Here is an 18205-nt window from a genome sequence, read left to right on the forward strand (position 1 = left end):
CCACCTGCGTGGAGTGCAATGTCAATCCTGAGCATCTCGCAGCTGCATCTCGAGACGATCGTGGTAAATATCGCTTCGTGCAAGCGTCAGCGTAGCGTCAGTCGAGCAAAGTCGAGACAAGTCAAGCTGAGAGATGTTGCACAGTTAATTAAACGGTACGCGACGCTGACAACGCTTTTCCAAGTATCCCACGTCACGCAGCAGAGTGGCGCAGTGGAAGCGTGCTGGGCCCATAACCCAGAGGTCCGTGGATCGAAACCACGCTCTGCTAAAATTATTCTTTTTCTTGTGTGCTTCGAGCTCGATCATTAAGCCTGGGGTGCGCTGACCCAGCGTCAACAGCAAACCCTGTAAGTTCTGAAACGATGACGACGTCGTGTGGAGAATACGAGAAACACTTCCTAAGACGCAGAGTTTCTTACGATTCTGCAGCAACTACATTTCTCGATCACAACGTTAATGTCCTATCGGGCCACACGTGCAACTTTCGCGATATAAAAATCGCACCTCCCCGGCGGGGAATCGAACCCCGGTCTCCCGCGTGACAGGCGGGGATACTAACCACTATACTACCGAGGAATACGCAAACGACACGCACAACGCACGCACACTTATTCTTCTCAAGTAGGTGATTCATCTCAAATCTAGCGTCCCGATGCTTTCAGAGTCAGCTGCTACGAAATAAAAGTATGCCCCAGGTGAGGCTCGAACTCACAACCCCGGCATTGCTCACGGCTACTGCCTTATAAGTACCGTGCGCTAACCAATTGCGCCACTGGGGCTACAGCAGGGTGCTTTCAGTTAGCGGTATTTGCTTTGCTGCCAACCTGTTGTGGCTACAGACCCATCATACGACCGTCACCTGCGGCCATACTGCGACTTTAGCACCTGGCTACGGATGCTTCATACGATTCTTGTTTCATATGCTACACTTACAAGCATATCAACCGCTTGTCATCACCGAAACATTGCAGAAAAACGCGCGCCTTGCCTTCTGCTACCTGTCCAACAGCGAGGGCAGATGTGTGGCAAGCTCTAAGCTATGCAGGCGCACCGTGGCCGAGCAGCTGGAGGAGAGATGCCTTCCTTGGCAGCTCCCTGCAGAGTGCGGAAGACCAGAGTGGCCGCGCCGCCGTTGTCAGTGGACGACACGCAGTTGCCGAGCCACGGAGAACACGTTGCTCTGCGATGTGTACCCGCGTCATATGACGAAAGACGAACAGTGGCCCTGTGGCGCAACGGATAACGCGTCTGACTACGGATCAGAAGATTCCAGGTTCGAATCCTGGCAGGGTCGGCATTTTGTTAGTTGCGGGCGCGTAGCTAGGCAGTGCATTCGAATGTTTCCACCTGCGTGGAGTGCAATGTCAATCCTGAGCATCTCGCAGCTGCATCTCGAGACGATCGTGGTAAATATCGCTTCGTGCAAGCGTCAGCGTAGCGTCAGTCGAGCAAAGTCGAGACAAGTCAAGCTGAGAGATGTTGCACAGTTAATTAAACGGTACGCGACGCTGACAACGCTTTTCCAAGTATCCCACGTCACGCAGCAGAGTGGCGCAGTGGAAGCGTGCTGGGCCCATAACCCAGAGGTCCGTGGATCGAAACCACGCTCTGCTAAAATTATTCTTTTTCTTGTGTGCTTCGAGCTCGATCATTAAGCCTGGGGTGCGCTGACCCAGCGTCAACAGCAAACCCTGTAAGTTCTGAAACGATGACGACGTCGTGTGGAGAATACGAGAAACACTTCCTAAGACGCAGAGTTTCTTACGATTCTGCAGCAACTACATTTCTCGATCACAACGTTAATGTCCTATCGGGCCACACGTGCAACTTTCGCGATATAAAAATCGCACCTCCCCGGCGGGGAATCGAACCCCGGTCTCCCGCGTGACAGGCGGGGATACTAACCACTATACTACCGAGGAATACGCAAACGACACGCACAACGCACGCACACTTATTCTTCTCAAGTAGGTGATTCATCTCAAATCTAGCGTCCCGATGCTTTCAGAGTCAGCTGCTACGAAATAAAAGTATGCCCCAGGTGAGGCTCGAACTCACAACCCCGGCATTGCTCACGGCTACTGCCTTATAAGTACCGTGCGCTAACCAATTGCGCCACTGGGGCTACAGCAGGGTGCTTTCAGTTAGCGGTATTTGCTTTGCTGCCAACCTGTTGTGGCTACAGACCCATCATACGACCGTCACCTGCGGCCATACTGCGACTTTAGCACCTGGCTACGGATGCTTCATACGATTCTTGTTTCATATGCTACACTTACAAGCATATCAACCGCTTGTCATCACCGAAACATTGCAGAAAAACGCGCGCCTTGCCTTCTGCTACCTGTCCAACAGCGAGGGCAGATGTGTGGCAAGCTCTAAGCTATGCAGGCGCACCGTGGCCGAGCAGCTGGAGGAGAGATGCCTTCCTTGGCAGCTCCCTGCAGAGTGCGGAAGACCAGAGTGGCCGCGCCGCCGTTGTCAGTGGACGACACGCAGTTGCCGAGCCACGGAGAACACGTTGCTCTGCGATGTGTACCCGCGTCATATGACGAAAGACGAACAGTGGCCCTGTGGCGCAACGGATAACGCGTCTGACTACGGATCAGAAGATTCCAGGTTCGAATCCTGGCAGGGTCGGCATTTTGTTAGTTGCGGGCGCGTAGCTAGGCAGTGCATTCGAATGTTTCCACCTGCGTGGAGTGCAATGTCAATCCTGAGCATCTCGCAGCTGCATCTCGAGACGATCGTGGTAAATATCGCTTCGTGCAAGCGTCAGCGTAGCGTCAGTCGAGCAAAGTCGAGACAAGTCAAGCTGAGAGATGTTGCACAGTTAATTAAACGGTACGCGACGCTGACAACGCTTTTCCAAGTATCCCACGTCACGCAGCAGAGTGGCGCAGTGGAAGCGTGCTGGGCCCATAACCCAGAGGTCCGTGGATCGAAACCACGCTCTGCTAAAATTATTCTTTTTCTTGTGTGCTTCGAGCTCGATCATTAAGCCTGGGGTGCGCTGACCCAGCGTCAACAGCAAACCCTGTAAGTTCTGAAACGATGACGACGTCGTGTGGAGAATACGAGAAACACTTCCTAAGACGCAGAGTTTCTTACGATTCTGCAGCAACTACATTTCTCGATCACAACGTTAATGTCCTATCGGGCCACACGTGCAACTTTCGCGATATAAAAATCGCACCTCCCCGGCGGGGAATCGAACCCCGGTCTCCCGCGTGACAGGCGGGGATACTAACCACTATACTACCGAGGAATACGCAAACGACACGCACAACGCACGCACACTTATTCTTCTCAAGTAGGTGATTCATCTCAAATCTAGCGTCCCGATGCTTTCAGAGTCAGCTGCTACGAAATAAAAGTATGCCCCAGGTGAGGCTCGAACTCACAACCCCGGCATTGCTCACGGCTACTGCCTTATAAGTACCGTGCGCTAACCAATTGCGCCACTGGGGCTACAGCAGGGTGCTTTCAGTTAGCGGTATTTGCTTTGCTGCCAACCTGTTGTGGCTACAGACCCATCATACGACCGTCACCTGCGGCCATACTGCGACTTTAGCACCTGGCTACGGATGCTTCATACGATTCTTGTTTCATATGCTACACTTACAAGCATATCAACCGCTTGTCATCACCGAAACATTGCAGAAAAACGCGCGCCTTGCCTTCTGCTACCTGTCCAACAGCGAGGGCAGATGTGTGGCAAGCTCTAAGCTATGCAGGCGCACCGTGGCCGAGCAGCTGGAGGAGAGATGCCTTCCTTGGCAGCTCCCTGCAGAGTGCGGAAGACCAGAGTGGCCGCGCCGCCGTTGTCAGTGGACGACACGCAGTTGCCGAGCCACGGAGAACACGTTGCTCTGCGATGTGTACCCGCGTCATATGACGAAAGACGAACAGTGGCCCTGTGGCGCAACGGATAACGCGTCTGACTACGGATCAGAAGATTCCAGGTTCGAATCCTGGCAGGGTCGGCATTTTGTTAGTTGCGGGCGCGTAGCTAGGCAGTGCATTCGAATGTTTCCACCTGCGTGGAGTGCAATGTCAATCCTGAGCATCTCGCAGCTGCATCTCGAGACGATCGTGGTAAATATCGCTTCGTGCAAGCGTCAGCGTAGCGTCAGTCGAGCAAAGTCGAGACAAGTCAAGCTGAGAGATGTTGCACAGTTAATTAAACGGTACGCGACGCTGACAACGCTTTTCCAAGTATCCCACGTCACGCAGCAGAGTGGCGCAGTGGAAGCGTGCTGGGCCCATAACCCAGAGGTCCGTGGATCGAAACCACGCTCTGCTAAAATTATTCTTTTTCTTGTGTGCTTCGAGCTCGATCATTAAGCCTGGGGTGCGCTGACCCAGCGTCAACAGCAAACCCTGTAAGTTCTGAAACGATGACGACGTCGTGTGGAGAATACGAGAAACACTTCCTAAGACGCAGAGTTTCTTACGATTCTGCAGCAACTACATTTCTCGATCACAACGTTAATGTCCTATCGGGCCACACGTGCAACTTTCGCGATATAAAAATCGCACCTCCCCGGCGGGGAATCGAACCCCGGTCTCCCGCGTGACAGGCGGGGATACTAACCACTATACTACCGAGGAATACGCAAACGACACGCACAACGCACGCACACTTATTCTTCTCAAGTAGGTGATTCATCTCAAATCTAGCGTCCCGATGCTTTCAGAGTCAGCTGCTACGAAATAAAAGTATGCCCCAGGTGAGGCTCGAACTCACAACCCCGGCATTGCTCACGGCTACTGCCTTATAAGTACCGTGCGCTAACCAATTGCGCCACTGGGGCTACAGCAGGGTGCTTTCAGTTAGCGGTATTTGCTTTGCTGCCAACCTGTTGTGGCTACAGACCCATCATACGACCGTCACCTGCGGCCATACTGCGACTTTAGCACCTGGCTACGGATGCTTCATACGATTCTTGTTTCATATGCTACACTTACAAGCATATCAACCGCTTGTCATCACCGAAACATTGCAGAAAAACGCGCGCCTTGCCTTCTGCTACCTGTCCAACAGCGAGGGCAGATGTGTGGCAAGCTCTAAGCTATGCAGGCGCACCGTGGCCGAGCAGCTGGAGGAGAGATGCCTTCCTTGGCAGCTCCCTGCAGAGTGCGGAAGACCAGAGTGGCCGCGCCGCCGTTGTCAGTGGACGACACGCAGTTGCCGAGCCACGGAGAACACGTTGCTCTGCGATGTGTACCCGCGTCATATGACGAAAGACGAACAGTGGCCCTGTGGCGCAACGGATAACGCGTCTGACTACGGATCAGAAGATTCCAGGTTCGAATCCTGGCAGGGTCGGCATTTTGTTAGTTGCGGGCGCGTAGCTAGGCAGTGCATTCGAATGTTTCCACCTGCGTGGAGTGCAATGTCAATCCTGAGCATCTCGCAGCTGCATCTCGAGACGATCGTGGTAAATATCGCTTCGTGCAAGCGTCAGCGTAGCGTCAGTCGAGCAAAGTCGAGACAAGTCAAGCTGAGAGATGTTGCACAGTTAATTAAACGGTACGCGACGCTGACAACGCTTTTCCAAGTATCCCACGTCACGCAGCAGAGTGGCGCAGTGGAAGCGTGCTGGGCCCATAACCCAGAGGTCCGTGGATCGAAACCACGCTCTGCTAAAATTATTCTTTTTCTTGTGTGCTTCGAGCTCGATCATTAAGCCTGGGGTGCGCTGACCCAGCGTCAACAGCAAACCCTGTAAGTTCTGAAACGATGACGACGTCGTGTGGAGAATACGAGAAACACTTCCTAAGACGCAGAGTTTCTTACGATTCTGCAGCAACTACATTTCTCGATCACAACGTTAATGTCCTATCGGGCCACACGTGCAACTTTCGCGATATAAAAATCGCACCTCCCCGGCGGGGAATCGAACCCCGGTCTCCCGCGTGACAGGCGGGGATACTAACCACTATACTACCGAGGAATACGCAAACGACACGCACAACGCACGCACACTTATTCTTCTCAAGTAGGTGATTCATCTCAAATCTAGCGTCCCGATGCTTTCAGAGTCAGCTGCTACGAAATAAAAGTATGCCCCAGGTGAGGCTCGAACTCACAACCCCGGCATTGCTCACGGCTACTGCCTTATAAGTACCGTGCGCTAACCAATTGCGCCACTGGGGCTACAGCAGGGTGCTTTCAGTTAGCGGTATTTGCTTTGCTGCCAACCTGTTGTGGCTACAGACCCATCATACGACCGTCACCTGCGGCCATACTGCGACTTTAGCACCTGGCTACGGATGCTTCATACGATTCTTGTTTCATATGCTACACTTACAAGCATATCAACCGCTTGTCATCACCGAAACATTGCAGAAAAACGCGCGCCTTGCCTTCTGCTACCTGTCCAACAGCGAGGGCAGATGTGTGGCAAGCTCTAAGCTATGCAGGCGCACCGTGGCCGAGCAGCTGGAGGAGAGATGCCTTCCTTGGCAGCTCCCTGCAGAGTGCGGAAGACCAGAGTGGCCGCGCCGCCGTTGTCAGTGGACGACACGCAGTTGCCGAGCCACGGAGAACACGTTGCTCTGCGATGTGTACCCGCGTCATATGACGAAAGACGAACAGTGGCCCTGTGGCGCAACGGATAACGCGTCTGACTACGGATCAGAAGATTCCAGGTTCGAATCCTGGCAGGGTCGGCATTTTGTTAGTTGCGGGCGCGTAGCTAGGCAGTGCATTCGAATGTTTCCACCTGCGTGGAGTGCAATGTCAATCCTGAGCATCTCGCAGCTGCATCTCGAGACGATCGTGGTAAATATCGCTTCGTGCAAGCGTCAGCGTAGCGTCAGTCGAGCAAAGTCGAGACAAGTCAAGCTGAGAGATGTTGCACAGTTAATTAAACGGTACGCGACGCTGACAACGCTTTTCCAAGTATCCCACGTCACGCAGCAGAGTGGCGCAGTGGAAGCGTGCTGGGCCCATAACCCAGAGGTCCGTGGATCGAAACCACGCTCTGCTAAAATTATTCTTTTTCTTGTGTGCTTCGAGCTCGATCATTAAGCCTGGGGTGCGCTGACCCAGCGTCAACAGCAAACCCTGTAAGTTCTGAAACGATGACGACGTCGTGTGGAGAATACGAGAAACACTTCCTAAGACGCAGAGTTTCTTACGATTCTGCAGCAACTACATTTCTCGATCACAACGTTAATGTCCTATCGGGCCACACGTGCAACTTTCGCGATATAAAAATCGCACCTCCCCGGCGGGGAATCGAACCCCGGTCTCCCGCGTGACAGGCGGGGATACTAACCACTATACTACCGAGGAATACGCAAACGACACGCACAACGCACGCACACTTATTCTTCTCAAGTAGGTGATTCATCTCAAATCTAGCGTCCCGATGCTTTCAGAGTCAGCTGCTACGAAATAAAAGTATGCCCCAGGTGAGGCTCGAACTCACAACCCCGGCATTGCTCACGGCTACTGCCTTATAAGTACCGTGCGCTAACCAATTGCGCCACTGGGGCTACAGCAGGGTGCTTTCAGTTAGCGGTATTTGCTTTGCTGCCAACCTGTTGTGGCTACAGACCCATCATACGACCGTCACCTGCGGCCATACTGCGACTTTAGCACCTGGCTACGGATGCTTCATACGATTCTTGTTTCATATGCTACACTTACAAGCATATCAACCGCTTGTCATCACCGAAGCATTGCAGAAAAACGCGCGCCTTGCCTTCTGCTACCTGTCCAACAGCGAGGGCAGATGTGTGGCAAGCTCTAAGCTATGCAGGCGCACCGTGGCCGAGCAGCTGGAGGAGAGATGCCTTCCTTGGCAGCTCCCTGCAGAGTGCGGAAGACCAGAGTGGCCGCGCCGCCGTTGTCAGTGGACGACACGCAGTTGCCGAGCCACGGAGAACACGTTGCTCTGCGATGTGTACCCGCGTCATATGACGAAAGACGAACAGTGGCCCTGTGGCGCAACGGATAACGCGTCTGACTACGGATCAGAAGATTCCAGGTTCGAATCCTGGCAGGGTCGGCATTTTGTTAGTTGCGGGCGCGTAGCTAGGCAGTGCATTCGAATGTTTCCACCTGCGTGGAGTGCAATGTCAATCCTGAGCATCTCGCAGCTGCATCTCGAGACGATCGTGGTAAATATCGCTTCGTGCAAGCGTCAGCGTAGCGTCAGTCGAGCAAAGTCGAGACAAGTCAAGCTGAGAGATGTTGCACAGTTAATTAAACGGTACGCGACGCTGACAACGCTTTTCCAAGTATCCCACGTCACGCAGCAGAGTGGCGCAGTGGAAGCGTGCTGGGCCCATAACCCAGAGGTCCGTGGATCGAAACCACGCTCTGCTAAAATTATTCTTTTTCTTGTGTGCTTCGAGCTCGATCATTAAGCCTGGGGTGCGCTGACCCAGCGTCAACAGCAAACCCTGTAAGTTCTGAAACGATGACGACGTCGTGTGGAGAATACGAGAAACACTTCCTAAGACGCAGAGTTTCTTACGATTCTGCAGCAACTACATTTCTCGATCACAACGTTAATGTCCTATCGGGCCACACGTGCAACTTTCGCGATATAAAAATCGCACCTCCCCGGCGGGGAATCGAACCCCGGTCTCCCGCGTGACAGGCGGGGATACTAACCACTATACTACCGAGGAATACGCAAACGACACGCACAACGCACGCACACTTATTCTTCTCAAGTAGGTGATTCATCTCAAATCTAGCGTCCCGATGCTTTCAGAGTCAGCTGCTACGAAATAAAAGTATGCCCCAGGTGAGGCTCGAACTCACAACCCCGGCATTGCTCACGGCTACTGCCTTATAAGTACCGTGCGCTAACCAATTGCGCCACTGGGGCTACAGCAGGGTGCTTTCAGTTAGCGGTATTTGCTTTGCTGCCAACCTGTTGTGGCTACAGACCCATCATACGACCGTCACCTGCGGCCATACTGCGACTTTAGCACCTGGCTACGGATGCTTCATACGATTCTTGTTTCATATGCTACACTTACAAGCATATCAACCGCTTGTCATCACCGAAACATTGCAGAAAAACGCGCGCCTTGCCTTCTGCTACCTGTCCAACAGCGAGGGCAGATGTGTGGCAAGCTCTAAGCTATGCAGGCGCACCGTGGCCGAGCAGCTGGAGGAGAGATGCCTTCCTTGGCAGCTCCCTGCAGAGTGCGGAAGACCAGAGTGGCCGCGCCGCCGTTGTCAGTGGACGACACGCAGTTGCCGAGCCACGGAGAACACGTTGCTCTGCGATGTGTACCCGCGTCATATGACGAAAGACGAACAGTGGCCCTGTGGCGCAACGGATAACGCGTCTGACTACGGATCAGAAGATTCCAGGTTCGAATCCTGGCAGGGTCGGCATTTTGTTAGTTGCGGGCGCGTAGCTAGGCAGTGCATTCGAATGTTTCCACCTGCGTGGAGTGCAATGTCAATCCTGAGCATCTCGCAGCTGCATCTCGAGACGATCGTGGTAAATATCGCTTCGTGCAAGCGTCAGCGTAGCGTCAGTCGAGCAAAGTCGAGACAAGTCAAGCTGAGAGATGTTGCACAGTTAATTAAACGGTACGCGACGCTGACAACGCTTTTCCAAGTATCCCACGTCACGCAGCAGAGTGGCGCAGTGGAAGCGTGCTGGGCCCATAACCCAGAGGTCCGTGGATCGAAACCACGCTCTGCTAAAATTATTCTTTTTCTTGTGTGCTTCGAGCTCGATCATTAAGCCTGGGGTGCGCTGACCCAGCGTCAACAGCAAACCCTGTAAGTTCTGAAACGATGACGACGTCGTGTGGAGAATACGAGAAACACTTCCTAAGACGCAGAGTTTCTTACGATTCTGCAGCAACTACATTTCTCGATCACAACGTTAATGTCCTATCGGGCCACACGTGCAACTTTCGCGATATAAAAATCGCACCTCCCTGGCGGGGAATCGAACCCCGGTCTCCCGCGTGACAGGCGGGGATACTAACCACTATACTACCGAGGAATACGCAAACGACACGCACAACGCACGCACACTTATTCTTCTCAAGTAGGTGATTCATCTCAAATCTAGCGTCCCGATGCTTTCAGAGTCAGCTGCTACGAAATAAAAGTATGCCCCAGGTGAGGCTCGAACTCACAACCCCGGCATTGCTCACGGCTACTGCCTTATAAGTACCGTGCGCTAACCAATTGCGCCACTGGGGCTACAGCAGGGTGCTTTCAGTTAGCGGTATTTGCTTTGCTGCCAACCTGTTGTGGCTACAGACCCATCATACGACCGTCACCTGCGGCCATACTGCGACTTTAGCACCTGGCTACGGATGCTTCATACGATTCTTGTTTCATATGCTACACTTACAAGCATATCAACCGCTTGTCATCACCGAAACATTGCAGAAAAACGCGCGCCTTGCCTTCTGCTACCTGTCCAACAGCGAGGGCAGATGTGTGGCAAGCTCTAAGCTATGCAGGCGCACCGTGGCCGAGCAGCTGGAGGAGAGATGCCTTCCTTGGCAGCTCCCTGCAGAGTGCGGAAGACCAGAGTGGCCGCGCCGCCGTTGTCAGTGGACGACACGCAGTTGCCGAGCCACGGAGAACACGTTGCTCTGCGATGTGTACCCGCGTCATATGACGAAAGACGAACAGTGGCCCTGTGGCGCAACGGATAACGCGTCTGACTACGGATCAGAAGATTCCAGGTTCGAATCCTGGCAGGGTCGGCATTTTGTTAGTTGCGGGCGCGTAGCTAGGCAGTGCATTCGAATGTTTCCACCTGCGTGGAGTGCAATGTCAATCCTGAGCATCTCGCAGCTGCATCTCGAGACGATCGTGGTAAATATCGCTTCGTGCAAGCGTCAGCGTAGCGTCAGTCGAGCAAAGTCGAGACAAGTCAAGCTGAGAGATGTTGCACAGTTAATTAAACGGTACGCGACGCTGACAACGCTTTTCCAAGTATCCCACGTCACGCAGCAGAGTGGCGCAGTGGAAGCGTGCTGGGCCCATAACCCAGAGGTCCGTGGATCGAAACCACGCTCTGCTAAAATTATTCTTTTTCTTGTGTGCTTCGAGCTCGATCATTAAGCCTGGGGTGCGCTGACCCAGCGTCAACAGCAAACCCTGTAAGTTCTGAAACGATGACGACGTCGTGTGGAGAATACGAGAAACACTTCCTAAGACGCAGAGTTTCTTACGATTCTGCAGCAACTACATTTCTCGATCACAACGTTAATGTCCTATCGGGCCACACGTGCAACTTTCGCGATATAAAAATCGCACCTCCCCGGCGGGGAATCGAACCCCGGTCTCCCGCGTGACAGGCGGGGATACTAACCACTATACTACCGAGGAATACGCAAACGACACGCACAACGCACGCACACTTATTCTTCTCAAGTAGGTGATTCATCTCAAATCTAGCGTCCCGATGCTTTCAGAGTCAGCTGCTACGAAATAAAAGTATGCCCCAGGTGAGGCTCGAACTCACAACCCCGGCATTGCTCACGGCTACTGCCTTATAAGTACCGTGCGCTAACCAATTGCGCCACTGGGGCTACAGCAGGGTGCTTTCAGTTAGCGGTATTTGCTTTGCTGCCAACCTGTTGTGGCTACAGACCCATCATACGACCGTCACCTGCGGCCATACTGCGACTTTAGCACCTGGCTACGGATGCTTCATACGATTCTTGTTTCATATGCTACACTTACAAGCATATCAACCGCTTGTCATCACCGAAACATTGCAGAAAAACGCGCGCCTTGCCTTCTGCTACCTGTCCAACAGCGAGGGCAGATGTGTGGCAAGCTCTAAGCTATGCAGGCGCACCGTGGCCGAGCAGCTGGAGGAGAGATGCCTTCCTTGGCAGCTCCCTGCAGAGTGCGGAAGACCAGAGTGGCCGCGCCGCCGTTGTCAGTGGACGACACGCAGTTGCCGAGCCACGGAGAACACGTTGCTCTGCGATGTGTACCCGCGTCATATGACGAAAGACGAACAGTGGCCCTGTGGCGCAACGGATAACGCGTCTGACTACGGATCAGAAGATTCCAGGTTCGAATCCTGGCAGGGTCGGCATTTTGTTAGTTGCGGGCGCGTAGCTAGGCAGTGCATTCGAATGTTTCCACCTGCGTGGAGTGCAATGTCAATCCTGAGCATCTCGCAGCTGCATCTCGAGACGATCGTGGTAAATATCGCTTCGTGCAAGCGTCAGCGTAGCGTCAGTCGAGCAAAGTCGAGACAAGTCAAGCTGAGAGATGTTGCACAGTTAATTAAACGGTACGCGACGCTGACAACGCTTTTCCAAGTATCCCACGTCACGCAGCAGAGTGGCGCAGTGGAAGCGTGCTGGGCCCATAACCCAGAGGTCCGTGGATCGAAACCACGCTCTGCTAAAATTATTCTTTTTCTTGTGTGCTTCGAGCTCGATCATTAAGCCTGGGGTGCGCTGACCCAGCGTCAACAGCAAACCCTGTAAGTTCTGAAACGATGACGACGTCGTGTGGAGAATACGAGAAACACTTCCTAAGACGCAGAGTTTCTTACGATTCTGCAGCAACTACATTTCTCGATCACAACGTTAATGTCCTATCGGGCCACACGTGCAACTTTCGCGATATAAAAATCGCACCTCCCCGGCGGGGAATCGAACCCCGGTCTCCCGCGTGACAGGCGGGGATACTAACCACTATACTACCGAGGAATACGCAAACGACACGCACAACGCACGCACACTTATTCTTCTCAAGTAGGTGATTCATCTCAAATCTAGCGTCCCGATGCTTTCAGAGTCAGCTGCTACGAAATAAAAGTATGCCCCAGGTGAGGCTCGAACTCACAACCCCGGCATTGCTCACGGCTACTGCCTTATAAGTACCGTGCGCTAACCAATTGCGCCACTGGGGCTACAGCAGGGTGCTTTCAGTTAGCGGTATTTGCTTTGCTGCCAACCTGTTGTGGCTACAGACCCATCATACGACCGTCACCTGCGGCCATACTGCGACTTTAGCACCTGGCTACGGATGCTTCATACGATTCTTGTTTCATATGCTACACTTACAAGCATATCAACCGCTTGTCATCACCGAAACATTGCAGAAAAACGCGCGCCTTGCCTTCTGCTACCTGTCCAACAGCGAGGGCAGATGTGTGGCAAGCTCTAAGCTATGCAGGCGCACCGTGGCCGAGCAGCTGGAGGAGAGATGCCTTCCTTGGCAGCTCCCTGCAGAGTGCGGAAGACCAGAGTGGCCGCGCCGCCGTTGTCAGTGGACGACACGCAGTTGCCGAGCCACGGAGAACACGTTGCTCTGCGATGTGTACCCGCGTCATATGACGAAAGACGAACAGTGGCCCTGTGGCGCAACGGATAACGCGTCTGACTACGGATCAGAAGATTCCAGGTTCGAATCCTGGCAGGGTCGGCATTTTGTTAGTTGCGGGCGCGTAGCTAGGCAGTGCATTCGAATGTTTCCACCTGCGTGGAGTGCAATGTCAATCCTGAGCATCTCGCAGCTGCATCTCGAGACGATCGTGGTAAATATCGCTTCGTGCAAGCGTCAGCGTAGCGTCAGTCGAGCAAAGTCGAGACAAGTCAAGCTGAGAGATGTTGCACAGTTAATTAAACGGTACGCGACGCTGACAACGCTTTTCCAAGTATCCCACGTCACGCAGCAGAGTGGCGCAGTGGAAGCGTGCTGGGCCCATAACCCAGAGGTCCGTGGATCGAAACCACGCTCTGCTAAAATTATTCTTTTTCTTGTGTGCTTCGAGCTCGATCATTAAGCCTGGGGTGCGCTGACCCAGCGTCAACAGCAAACCCTGTAAGTTCTGAAACGATGACGACGTCGTGTGGAGAATACGAGAAACACTTCCTAAGACGCAGAGTTTCTTACGATTCTGCAGCAACTACATTTCTCGATCACAACGTTAATGTCCTATCGGGCCACACGTGCAACTTTCGCGATATAAAAATCGCACCTCCCCGGCGGGGAATCGAACCCCGGTCTCCCGCGTGACAGGCGGGGATACTAACCACTATACTACCGAGGAATACGCAAACGACACGCACAACGCACGCACACTTATTCTTCTCAAGTAGGTGATTCATCTCAAATCTAGCGTCCCGATGCTTTCAGAGTCAGCTGCTACGAAATAAAAGTATGCCCCAGGTGAGGCTCGAACTCACAACCCCGGCATTGCTCACGGCTACTGCCTTATAAGTACCGTGCGCTAACCAATTGCGCCACTGGGGCTACAGCAGGGTGCTTTCAGTTAGCGGTATTTGCTTTGCTGCCAACCTGTTGTGGCTACAGACCCATCATACGACCGTCACCTGCGGCCATACTGCGACTTTAGCACCTGGCTACGGATGCTTCATACGATTCTTGTTTCATATGCTACACTTACAAGCATATCAACCGCTTGTCATCACCGAAACATTGCAGAAAAACGCGCGCCTTGCCTTCTGCTACCTGTCCAACAGCGAGGGCAGATGTGTGGCAAGCTCTAAGCTATGCAGGCGCACCGTGGCCGAGCAGCTGGAGGAGAGATGCCTTCCTTGGCAGCTCCCTGCAGAGTGCGGAAGACCAGAGTGGCCGCGCCGCCGTTGTCAGTGGACGACACGCAGTTGCCGAGCCACGGAGAACACGTTGCTCTGCGATGTGTACCCGCGTCATATGACGAAAGACGAACAGTGGCCCTGTGGCGCAACGGATAACGCGTCTGACTACGGATCAGAAGATTCCAGGTTCGAATCCTGGCAGGGTCGGCATTTTGTTAGTTGCGGGCGCGTAGCTAGGCAGTGCATTCGAATGTTTCCACCTGCGTGGAGTGCAATGTCAATCCTGAGCATCTCGCAGCTGCATCTCGAGACGATCGTGGTAAATATCGCTTCGTGCAAGCGTCAGCGTAGCGTCAGTCGAGCAAAGTCGAGACAAGTCAAGCTGAGAGATGTTGCACAGTTAATTAAACGGTACGCGACGCTGACAACGCTTTTCCAAGTATCCCACGTCACGCAGCAGAGTGGCGCAGTGGAAGCGTGCTGGGCCCATAACCCAGAGGTCCGTGGATCGAAACCACGCTCTGCTAAAATTATTCTTTTTCTTGTGTGCTTCGAGCTCGATCATTAAGCCTGGGGTGCGCTGACCCAGCGTCAACAGCAAACCCTGTAAGTTCTGAAACGATGACGACGTCGTGTGGAGAATACGAGAAACACTTCCTAAGACGCAGAGTTTCTTACGATTCTGCAGCAACTACATTTCTCGATCACAACGTTAATGTCCTATCGGGCCACACGTGCAACTTTCGCGATATAAAAATCGCACCTCCCCGGCGGGGAATCGAACCCCGGTCTCCCGCGTGACAGGCGGGGATACTAACCACTATACTACCGAGGAATACGCAAACGACACGCACAACGCACGCACACTTATTCTTCTCAAGTAGGTGATTCATCTCAAATCTAGCGTCCCGATGCTTTCAGAGTCAGCTGCTACGAAATAAAAGTATGCCCCAGGTGAGGCTCGAACTCACAACCCCGGCATTGCTCACGGCTACTGCCTTATAAGTACCGTGCGCTAACCAATTGCGCCACTGGGGCTACAGCAGGGTGCTTTCAGTTAGCGGTATTTGCTTTGCTGCCAACCTGTTGTGGCTACAGACCCATCATACGACCGTCACCTGCGGCCATACTGCGACTTTAGCACCTGGCTACGGATGCTTCATACGATTCTTGTTTCATATGCTACACTTACAAGCATATCAACCGCTTGTCATCACCGAAACATTGCAGAAAAACGCGCGCCTTGCCTTCTGCTACCTGTCCAACAGCGAGGGCAGATGTGTGGCAAGCTCTAAGCTATGCAGGCGCACCGTGGCCGAGCAGCTGGAGGAGAGATGCCTTCCTTGGCAGCTCCCTGCAGAGTGCGGAAGACCAGAGTGGCCGCGCCGCCGTTGTCAGTGGACGACACGCAGTTGCCGAGCCACGGAGAACACGTTGCTCTGCGATGTGTACCCGCGTCATATGACGAAAGACGAACAGTGGCCCTGTGGCGCAACGGATAACGCGTCTGACTACGGATCAGAAGATTCCAGGTTCGAATCCTGGCAGGGTCGGCATTTTGTTAGTTGCGGGCGCGTAGCTAGGCAGTGCATTCGAATGTTTCCACCTGCGTGGAGTGCAATGTCAATCCTGAGCATCTCGCAGCTGCATCTCGAGACGATCGTGGTAAATATCGCTTCGTGCAAGCGTCAGCGTAGCGTCAGTCGAGCAAAGTCGAGACAAGTCAAGCTGAGAGATGTTGCACAGTTAATTAAACGGTACGCGACGCTGACAACGCTTTTCCAAGTATCCCACGTCACGCAGCAGAGTGGCGCAGTGGAAGCGTGCTGGGCCCATAACCCAGAGGTCCGTGGATCGAAACCACGCTCTGCTAAAATTATTCTTTTTCTTGTGTGCTTCGAGCTCGATCATTAAGCCTGGGGTGCGCTGACCCAGCGTCAACAGCAAACCCTGTAAGTTCTGAAACGATGACGACGTCGTGTGGAGAATACGAGAAACACTTCCTAAGACGCAGAGTTTCTTACGATTCTGCAGCAACTACATTTCTCGATCACAACGTTAATGTCCTATCGGGCCACACGTGCAACTTTCGCGATATAAAAATCGCACCTCCCCGGCGGGGAATCGAACCCCGGTCTCCCGCGTGACAGGCGGGGATACTAACCACTATACTACCGAGGAATACGCAAACGACACGCACAACGCACGCACACTTATTCTTCTCAAGTAGGTGATTCATCTCAAATCTAGCGTCCCGATGCTTTCAGAGTCAGCTGCTACGAAATAAAAGTATGCCCCAGGTGAGGCTCGAACTCACAACCCCGGCATTGCTCACGGCTACTGCCTTATAAGTACCGTGCGCTAACCAATTGCGCCACTGGGGCTACAGCAGGGTGCTTTCAGTTAGCGGTATTTGCTTTGCTGCCAACCTGTTGTGGCTACAGACCCATCATACGACCGTCACCTGCGGCCATACTGCGACTTTAGCACCTGGCTACGGATGCTTCATACGATTCTTGTTTCATATGCTACACTTACAAGCATATCAAACCGCTTGTCATCACCGAAACATTGCAGAAAAACGCGCGCCTTGCCTTCTGCTACCTGTCCAACAGCGAGGGCAGATGTGTGGCAAGCTCTAAGCTATGCAGGCGCACCGTGGCCGAGCAGCTGGAGGAGAGATGCCTTCCTTGGCAGCTCCCTGCAGAGTGCGGAAGACCAGAGTGGCCGCGCCGCCGTTGTCAGTGGACGACACGCAGTTGCCGAGCCACGGAGAACACGTTGCTCTGCGATGTGTACCCGCGTCATATGACGAAAGACGAACAGTGGCCCTGTGGCGCAACGGATAACGCGTCTGACTACGGATCAGAAGATTCCAGGTTCGAATCCTGGCAGGGTCGGCATTTTGTTAGTTGCGGGCGCGTAGCTAGGCAGTGCATTCGAATGTTTCCACCTGCGTGGAGTGCAATGTCAATCCTGAGCATCTCGCAGCTGCATCTCGAGACGATCGTGGTAAATATCGCTTCGTGCAAGCGTCAGCGTAGCGTCAGTCGAGCAAAGTCGAGACAAGTCAAGCTGAGAGATGTTGCACAGTTAATTAAACGGTACGCGACGCTGACAACGCTTTTCCAAGTATCCCACGTCACGCAGCAGAGTGGCGCAGTGGAAGCGTGCTGGGCCCATAACCCAGAGGTCCGTGGATCGAAACCACGCTCTGCTAAAATTATTCTTTTTCTTGTGTGCTTCGAGCTCGATCATTAAGCCTGGGGTGCGCTGACCCAGCGTCAACAGCAAACCCTGTAAGTTCTGAAACGATGACGACGTCGTGTGGAGAATACGAGAAACACTTCCTAAGACGCAGAGTTTCTTACGATTCTGCAGCAACTACATTTCTCGATCACAACGTTAATGTCCTATCGGGCCACACGTGCAACTTTCGCGATATAAAAATCGCACCTCCCCGGCGGGGAATCGAACCCCGGTCTCCCGCGTGACAGGCGGGGATACTAACCACTATACTACCGAGGAATACGCAAACGACACGCACAACGCACGCACACTTATTCTTCTCAAGTAGGTGATTCATCTCAAATCTAGCGTCCCGATGCTTTCAGAGTCAGCTGCTACGAAATAAAAGTATGCCCCAGGTGAGGCT

General features: G+C 53.2%; 54 non-coding genes across 54 annotated transcripts; 27 read left to right on the forward strand and 27 right to left on the reverse strand.

Annotated features, from left to right (window-relative positions):
- Nucleotides 1-199: 199 nt before the first annotated feature.
- On the forward strand, nt 200-271 carry Trnam-cau (transfer RNA methionine (anticodon CAU)). Its single transcript has one exon. It is a non-coding gene; the product is annotated as a tRNA-Met (tRNA).
- A 236-nt stretch (nt 272-507) lies between these two features.
- Trnad-guc (transfer RNA aspartic acid (anticodon GUC)) lies at nt 508-579 on the reverse strand. The gene has a single exon. It is a non-coding gene; the product is annotated as a tRNA-Asp (tRNA).
- Nucleotides 580-690: 111 nt separating this feature from the next.
- Trnai-uau (transfer RNA isoleucine (anticodon UAU)) lies at nt 691-782 on the reverse strand. Its single transcript is given in 2 exon segments — nt 691-726; nt 745-782. It is a non-coding gene; the product is annotated as a tRNA-Ile (tRNA).
- A 442-nt stretch (nt 783-1224) lies between these two features.
- Trnar-acg (transfer RNA arginine (anticodon ACG)) lies at nt 1225-1297 on the forward strand. Its single transcript has one exon. It is a non-coding gene; the product is annotated as a tRNA-Arg (tRNA).
- Nucleotides 1298-1545: 248 nt separating this feature from the next.
- Nucleotides 1546-1617, forward strand: Trnam-cau (transfer RNA methionine (anticodon CAU)). The gene has a single exon. It is a non-coding gene; the product is annotated as a tRNA-Met (tRNA).
- Nucleotides 1618-1853: 236 nt separating this feature from the next.
- Trnad-guc (transfer RNA aspartic acid (anticodon GUC)) lies at nt 1854-1925 on the reverse strand. The gene has a single exon. It is a non-coding gene; the product is annotated as a tRNA-Asp (tRNA).
- Nucleotides 1926-2036: 111 nt separating this feature from the next.
- On the reverse strand, nt 2037-2128 carry Trnai-uau (transfer RNA isoleucine (anticodon UAU)). Its single transcript is given in 2 exon segments — nt 2037-2072; nt 2091-2128. It is a non-coding gene; the product is annotated as a tRNA-Ile (tRNA).
- Nucleotides 2129-2570: 442 nt separating this feature from the next.
- Trnar-acg (transfer RNA arginine (anticodon ACG)) lies at nt 2571-2643 on the forward strand. Its single transcript has one exon. It is a non-coding gene; the product is annotated as a tRNA-Arg (tRNA).
- A 248-nt stretch (nt 2644-2891) lies between these two features.
- Trnam-cau (transfer RNA methionine (anticodon CAU)) lies at nt 2892-2963 on the forward strand. The gene has a single exon. It is a non-coding gene; the product is annotated as a tRNA-Met (tRNA).
- A 236-nt stretch (nt 2964-3199) lies between these two features.
- Nucleotides 3200-3271, reverse strand: Trnad-guc (transfer RNA aspartic acid (anticodon GUC)). The gene has a single exon. It is a non-coding gene; the product is annotated as a tRNA-Asp (tRNA).
- A 111-nt stretch (nt 3272-3382) lies between these two features.
- Nucleotides 3383-3474, reverse strand: Trnai-uau (transfer RNA isoleucine (anticodon UAU)). The gene is given in 2 exon segments: nt 3383-3418; nt 3437-3474. It is a non-coding gene; the product is annotated as a tRNA-Ile (tRNA).
- Nucleotides 3475-3916: 442 nt separating this feature from the next.
- Trnar-acg (transfer RNA arginine (anticodon ACG)) lies at nt 3917-3989 on the forward strand. Its single transcript has one exon. It is a non-coding gene; the product is annotated as a tRNA-Arg (tRNA).
- A 248-nt stretch (nt 3990-4237) lies between these two features.
- Nucleotides 4238-4309, forward strand: Trnam-cau (transfer RNA methionine (anticodon CAU)). Its single transcript has one exon. It is a non-coding gene; the product is annotated as a tRNA-Met (tRNA).
- A 236-nt stretch (nt 4310-4545) lies between these two features.
- Trnad-guc (transfer RNA aspartic acid (anticodon GUC)) lies at nt 4546-4617 on the reverse strand. Its single transcript has one exon. It is a non-coding gene; the product is annotated as a tRNA-Asp (tRNA).
- Nucleotides 4618-4728: 111 nt separating this feature from the next.
- On the reverse strand, nt 4729-4820 carry Trnai-uau (transfer RNA isoleucine (anticodon UAU)). The gene is given in 2 exon segments: nt 4729-4764; nt 4783-4820. It is a non-coding gene; the product is annotated as a tRNA-Ile (tRNA).
- Nucleotides 4821-5262: 442 nt separating this feature from the next.
- Nucleotides 5263-5335, forward strand: Trnar-acg (transfer RNA arginine (anticodon ACG)). The gene has a single exon. It is a non-coding gene; the product is annotated as a tRNA-Arg (tRNA).
- Nucleotides 5336-5583: 248 nt separating this feature from the next.
- On the forward strand, nt 5584-5655 carry Trnam-cau (transfer RNA methionine (anticodon CAU)). The gene has a single exon. It is a non-coding gene; the product is annotated as a tRNA-Met (tRNA).
- A 236-nt stretch (nt 5656-5891) lies between these two features.
- Trnad-guc (transfer RNA aspartic acid (anticodon GUC)) lies at nt 5892-5963 on the reverse strand. Its single transcript has one exon. It is a non-coding gene; the product is annotated as a tRNA-Asp (tRNA).
- A 111-nt stretch (nt 5964-6074) lies between these two features.
- On the reverse strand, nt 6075-6166 carry Trnai-uau (transfer RNA isoleucine (anticodon UAU)). The gene is given in 2 exon segments: nt 6075-6110; nt 6129-6166. It is a non-coding gene; the product is annotated as a tRNA-Ile (tRNA).
- A 442-nt stretch (nt 6167-6608) lies between these two features.
- On the forward strand, nt 6609-6681 carry Trnar-acg (transfer RNA arginine (anticodon ACG)). The gene has a single exon. It is a non-coding gene; the product is annotated as a tRNA-Arg (tRNA).
- A 248-nt stretch (nt 6682-6929) lies between these two features.
- On the forward strand, nt 6930-7001 carry Trnam-cau (transfer RNA methionine (anticodon CAU)). Its single transcript has one exon. It is a non-coding gene; the product is annotated as a tRNA-Met (tRNA).
- Nucleotides 7002-7237: 236 nt separating this feature from the next.
- Nucleotides 7238-7309, reverse strand: Trnad-guc (transfer RNA aspartic acid (anticodon GUC)). The gene has a single exon. It is a non-coding gene; the product is annotated as a tRNA-Asp (tRNA).
- Nucleotides 7310-7420: 111 nt separating this feature from the next.
- Nucleotides 7421-7512, reverse strand: Trnai-uau (transfer RNA isoleucine (anticodon UAU)). Its single transcript is given in 2 exon segments — nt 7421-7456; nt 7475-7512. It is a non-coding gene; the product is annotated as a tRNA-Ile (tRNA).
- A 442-nt stretch (nt 7513-7954) lies between these two features.
- Nucleotides 7955-8027, forward strand: Trnar-acg (transfer RNA arginine (anticodon ACG)). Its single transcript has one exon. It is a non-coding gene; the product is annotated as a tRNA-Arg (tRNA).
- A 248-nt stretch (nt 8028-8275) lies between these two features.
- Nucleotides 8276-8347, forward strand: Trnam-cau (transfer RNA methionine (anticodon CAU)). The gene has a single exon. It is a non-coding gene; the product is annotated as a tRNA-Met (tRNA).
- Nucleotides 8348-8583: 236 nt separating this feature from the next.
- Trnad-guc (transfer RNA aspartic acid (anticodon GUC)) lies at nt 8584-8655 on the reverse strand. Its single transcript has one exon. It is a non-coding gene; the product is annotated as a tRNA-Asp (tRNA).
- A 111-nt stretch (nt 8656-8766) lies between these two features.
- Trnai-uau (transfer RNA isoleucine (anticodon UAU)) lies at nt 8767-8858 on the reverse strand. Its single transcript is given in 2 exon segments — nt 8767-8802; nt 8821-8858. It is a non-coding gene; the product is annotated as a tRNA-Ile (tRNA).
- Nucleotides 8859-9300: 442 nt separating this feature from the next.
- Trnar-acg (transfer RNA arginine (anticodon ACG)) lies at nt 9301-9373 on the forward strand. Its single transcript has one exon. It is a non-coding gene; the product is annotated as a tRNA-Arg (tRNA).
- A 248-nt stretch (nt 9374-9621) lies between these two features.
- On the forward strand, nt 9622-9693 carry Trnam-cau (transfer RNA methionine (anticodon CAU)). Its single transcript has one exon. It is a non-coding gene; the product is annotated as a tRNA-Met (tRNA).
- A 236-nt stretch (nt 9694-9929) lies between these two features.
- On the reverse strand, nt 9930-10001 carry Trnad-guc (transfer RNA aspartic acid (anticodon GUC)). Its single transcript has one exon. It is a non-coding gene; the product is annotated as a tRNA-Asp (tRNA).
- A 111-nt stretch (nt 10002-10112) lies between these two features.
- Trnai-uau (transfer RNA isoleucine (anticodon UAU)) lies at nt 10113-10204 on the reverse strand. The gene is given in 2 exon segments: nt 10113-10148; nt 10167-10204. It is a non-coding gene; the product is annotated as a tRNA-Ile (tRNA).
- A 442-nt stretch (nt 10205-10646) lies between these two features.
- On the forward strand, nt 10647-10719 carry Trnar-acg (transfer RNA arginine (anticodon ACG)). Its single transcript has one exon. It is a non-coding gene; the product is annotated as a tRNA-Arg (tRNA).
- Nucleotides 10720-10967: 248 nt separating this feature from the next.
- Nucleotides 10968-11039, forward strand: Trnam-cau (transfer RNA methionine (anticodon CAU)). Its single transcript has one exon. It is a non-coding gene; the product is annotated as a tRNA-Met (tRNA).
- A 236-nt stretch (nt 11040-11275) lies between these two features.
- Trnad-guc (transfer RNA aspartic acid (anticodon GUC)) lies at nt 11276-11347 on the reverse strand. Its single transcript has one exon. It is a non-coding gene; the product is annotated as a tRNA-Asp (tRNA).
- A 111-nt stretch (nt 11348-11458) lies between these two features.
- On the reverse strand, nt 11459-11550 carry Trnai-uau (transfer RNA isoleucine (anticodon UAU)). The gene is given in 2 exon segments: nt 11459-11494; nt 11513-11550. It is a non-coding gene; the product is annotated as a tRNA-Ile (tRNA).
- A 442-nt stretch (nt 11551-11992) lies between these two features.
- On the forward strand, nt 11993-12065 carry Trnar-acg (transfer RNA arginine (anticodon ACG)). Its single transcript has one exon. It is a non-coding gene; the product is annotated as a tRNA-Arg (tRNA).
- Nucleotides 12066-12313: 248 nt separating this feature from the next.
- Nucleotides 12314-12385, forward strand: Trnam-cau (transfer RNA methionine (anticodon CAU)). Its single transcript has one exon. It is a non-coding gene; the product is annotated as a tRNA-Met (tRNA).
- Nucleotides 12386-12621: 236 nt separating this feature from the next.
- Nucleotides 12622-12693, reverse strand: Trnad-guc (transfer RNA aspartic acid (anticodon GUC)). Its single transcript has one exon. It is a non-coding gene; the product is annotated as a tRNA-Asp (tRNA).
- Nucleotides 12694-12804: 111 nt separating this feature from the next.
- Nucleotides 12805-12896, reverse strand: Trnai-uau (transfer RNA isoleucine (anticodon UAU)). The gene is given in 2 exon segments: nt 12805-12840; nt 12859-12896. It is a non-coding gene; the product is annotated as a tRNA-Ile (tRNA).
- A 442-nt stretch (nt 12897-13338) lies between these two features.
- Nucleotides 13339-13411, forward strand: Trnar-acg (transfer RNA arginine (anticodon ACG)). Its single transcript has one exon. It is a non-coding gene; the product is annotated as a tRNA-Arg (tRNA).
- Nucleotides 13412-13659: 248 nt separating this feature from the next.
- On the forward strand, nt 13660-13731 carry Trnam-cau (transfer RNA methionine (anticodon CAU)). The gene has a single exon. It is a non-coding gene; the product is annotated as a tRNA-Met (tRNA).
- A 236-nt stretch (nt 13732-13967) lies between these two features.
- Trnad-guc (transfer RNA aspartic acid (anticodon GUC)) lies at nt 13968-14039 on the reverse strand. Its single transcript has one exon. It is a non-coding gene; the product is annotated as a tRNA-Asp (tRNA).
- A 111-nt stretch (nt 14040-14150) lies between these two features.
- Nucleotides 14151-14242, reverse strand: Trnai-uau (transfer RNA isoleucine (anticodon UAU)). Its single transcript is given in 2 exon segments — nt 14151-14186; nt 14205-14242. It is a non-coding gene; the product is annotated as a tRNA-Ile (tRNA).
- Nucleotides 14243-14684: 442 nt separating this feature from the next.
- On the forward strand, nt 14685-14757 carry Trnar-acg (transfer RNA arginine (anticodon ACG)). The gene has a single exon. It is a non-coding gene; the product is annotated as a tRNA-Arg (tRNA).
- A 248-nt stretch (nt 14758-15005) lies between these two features.
- Trnam-cau (transfer RNA methionine (anticodon CAU)) lies at nt 15006-15077 on the forward strand. Its single transcript has one exon. It is a non-coding gene; the product is annotated as a tRNA-Met (tRNA).
- Nucleotides 15078-15313: 236 nt separating this feature from the next.
- Nucleotides 15314-15385, reverse strand: Trnad-guc (transfer RNA aspartic acid (anticodon GUC)). Its single transcript has one exon. It is a non-coding gene; the product is annotated as a tRNA-Asp (tRNA).
- A 111-nt stretch (nt 15386-15496) lies between these two features.
- Nucleotides 15497-15588, reverse strand: Trnai-uau (transfer RNA isoleucine (anticodon UAU)). The gene is given in 2 exon segments: nt 15497-15532; nt 15551-15588. It is a non-coding gene; the product is annotated as a tRNA-Ile (tRNA).
- Nucleotides 15589-16030: 442 nt separating this feature from the next.
- Trnar-acg (transfer RNA arginine (anticodon ACG)) lies at nt 16031-16103 on the forward strand. The gene has a single exon. It is a non-coding gene; the product is annotated as a tRNA-Arg (tRNA).
- Nucleotides 16104-16351: 248 nt separating this feature from the next.
- Nucleotides 16352-16423, forward strand: Trnam-cau (transfer RNA methionine (anticodon CAU)). Its single transcript has one exon. It is a non-coding gene; the product is annotated as a tRNA-Met (tRNA).
- Nucleotides 16424-16659: 236 nt separating this feature from the next.
- Trnad-guc (transfer RNA aspartic acid (anticodon GUC)) lies at nt 16660-16731 on the reverse strand. The gene has a single exon. It is a non-coding gene; the product is annotated as a tRNA-Asp (tRNA).
- Nucleotides 16732-16842: 111 nt separating this feature from the next.
- Trnai-uau (transfer RNA isoleucine (anticodon UAU)) lies at nt 16843-16934 on the reverse strand. Its single transcript is given in 2 exon segments — nt 16843-16878; nt 16897-16934. It is a non-coding gene; the product is annotated as a tRNA-Ile (tRNA).
- Nucleotides 16935-17377: 443 nt separating this feature from the next.
- Nucleotides 17378-17450, forward strand: Trnar-acg (transfer RNA arginine (anticodon ACG)). The gene has a single exon. It is a non-coding gene; the product is annotated as a tRNA-Arg (tRNA).
- A 248-nt stretch (nt 17451-17698) lies between these two features.
- Trnam-cau (transfer RNA methionine (anticodon CAU)) lies at nt 17699-17770 on the forward strand. The gene has a single exon. It is a non-coding gene; the product is annotated as a tRNA-Met (tRNA).
- Nucleotides 17771-18006: 236 nt separating this feature from the next.
- Trnad-guc (transfer RNA aspartic acid (anticodon GUC)) lies at nt 18007-18078 on the reverse strand. Its single transcript has one exon. It is a non-coding gene; the product is annotated as a tRNA-Asp (tRNA).
- Between the last annotated feature and the right edge of the window lie 127 nt (nt 18079-18205).

The sequence above is a fragment of the Schistocerca cancellata genome, unplaced genomic scaffold (genome assembly GCF_023864275.1).
Source record: "Schistocerca cancellata isolate TAMUIC-IGC-003103 unplaced genomic scaffold, iqSchCanc2.1 HiC_scaffold_976, whole genome shotgun sequence".
In the NCBI taxonomy this organism is placed as follows: domain Eukaryota; kingdom Metazoa; phylum Arthropoda; class Insecta; order Orthoptera; family Acrididae; genus Schistocerca; species Schistocerca cancellata.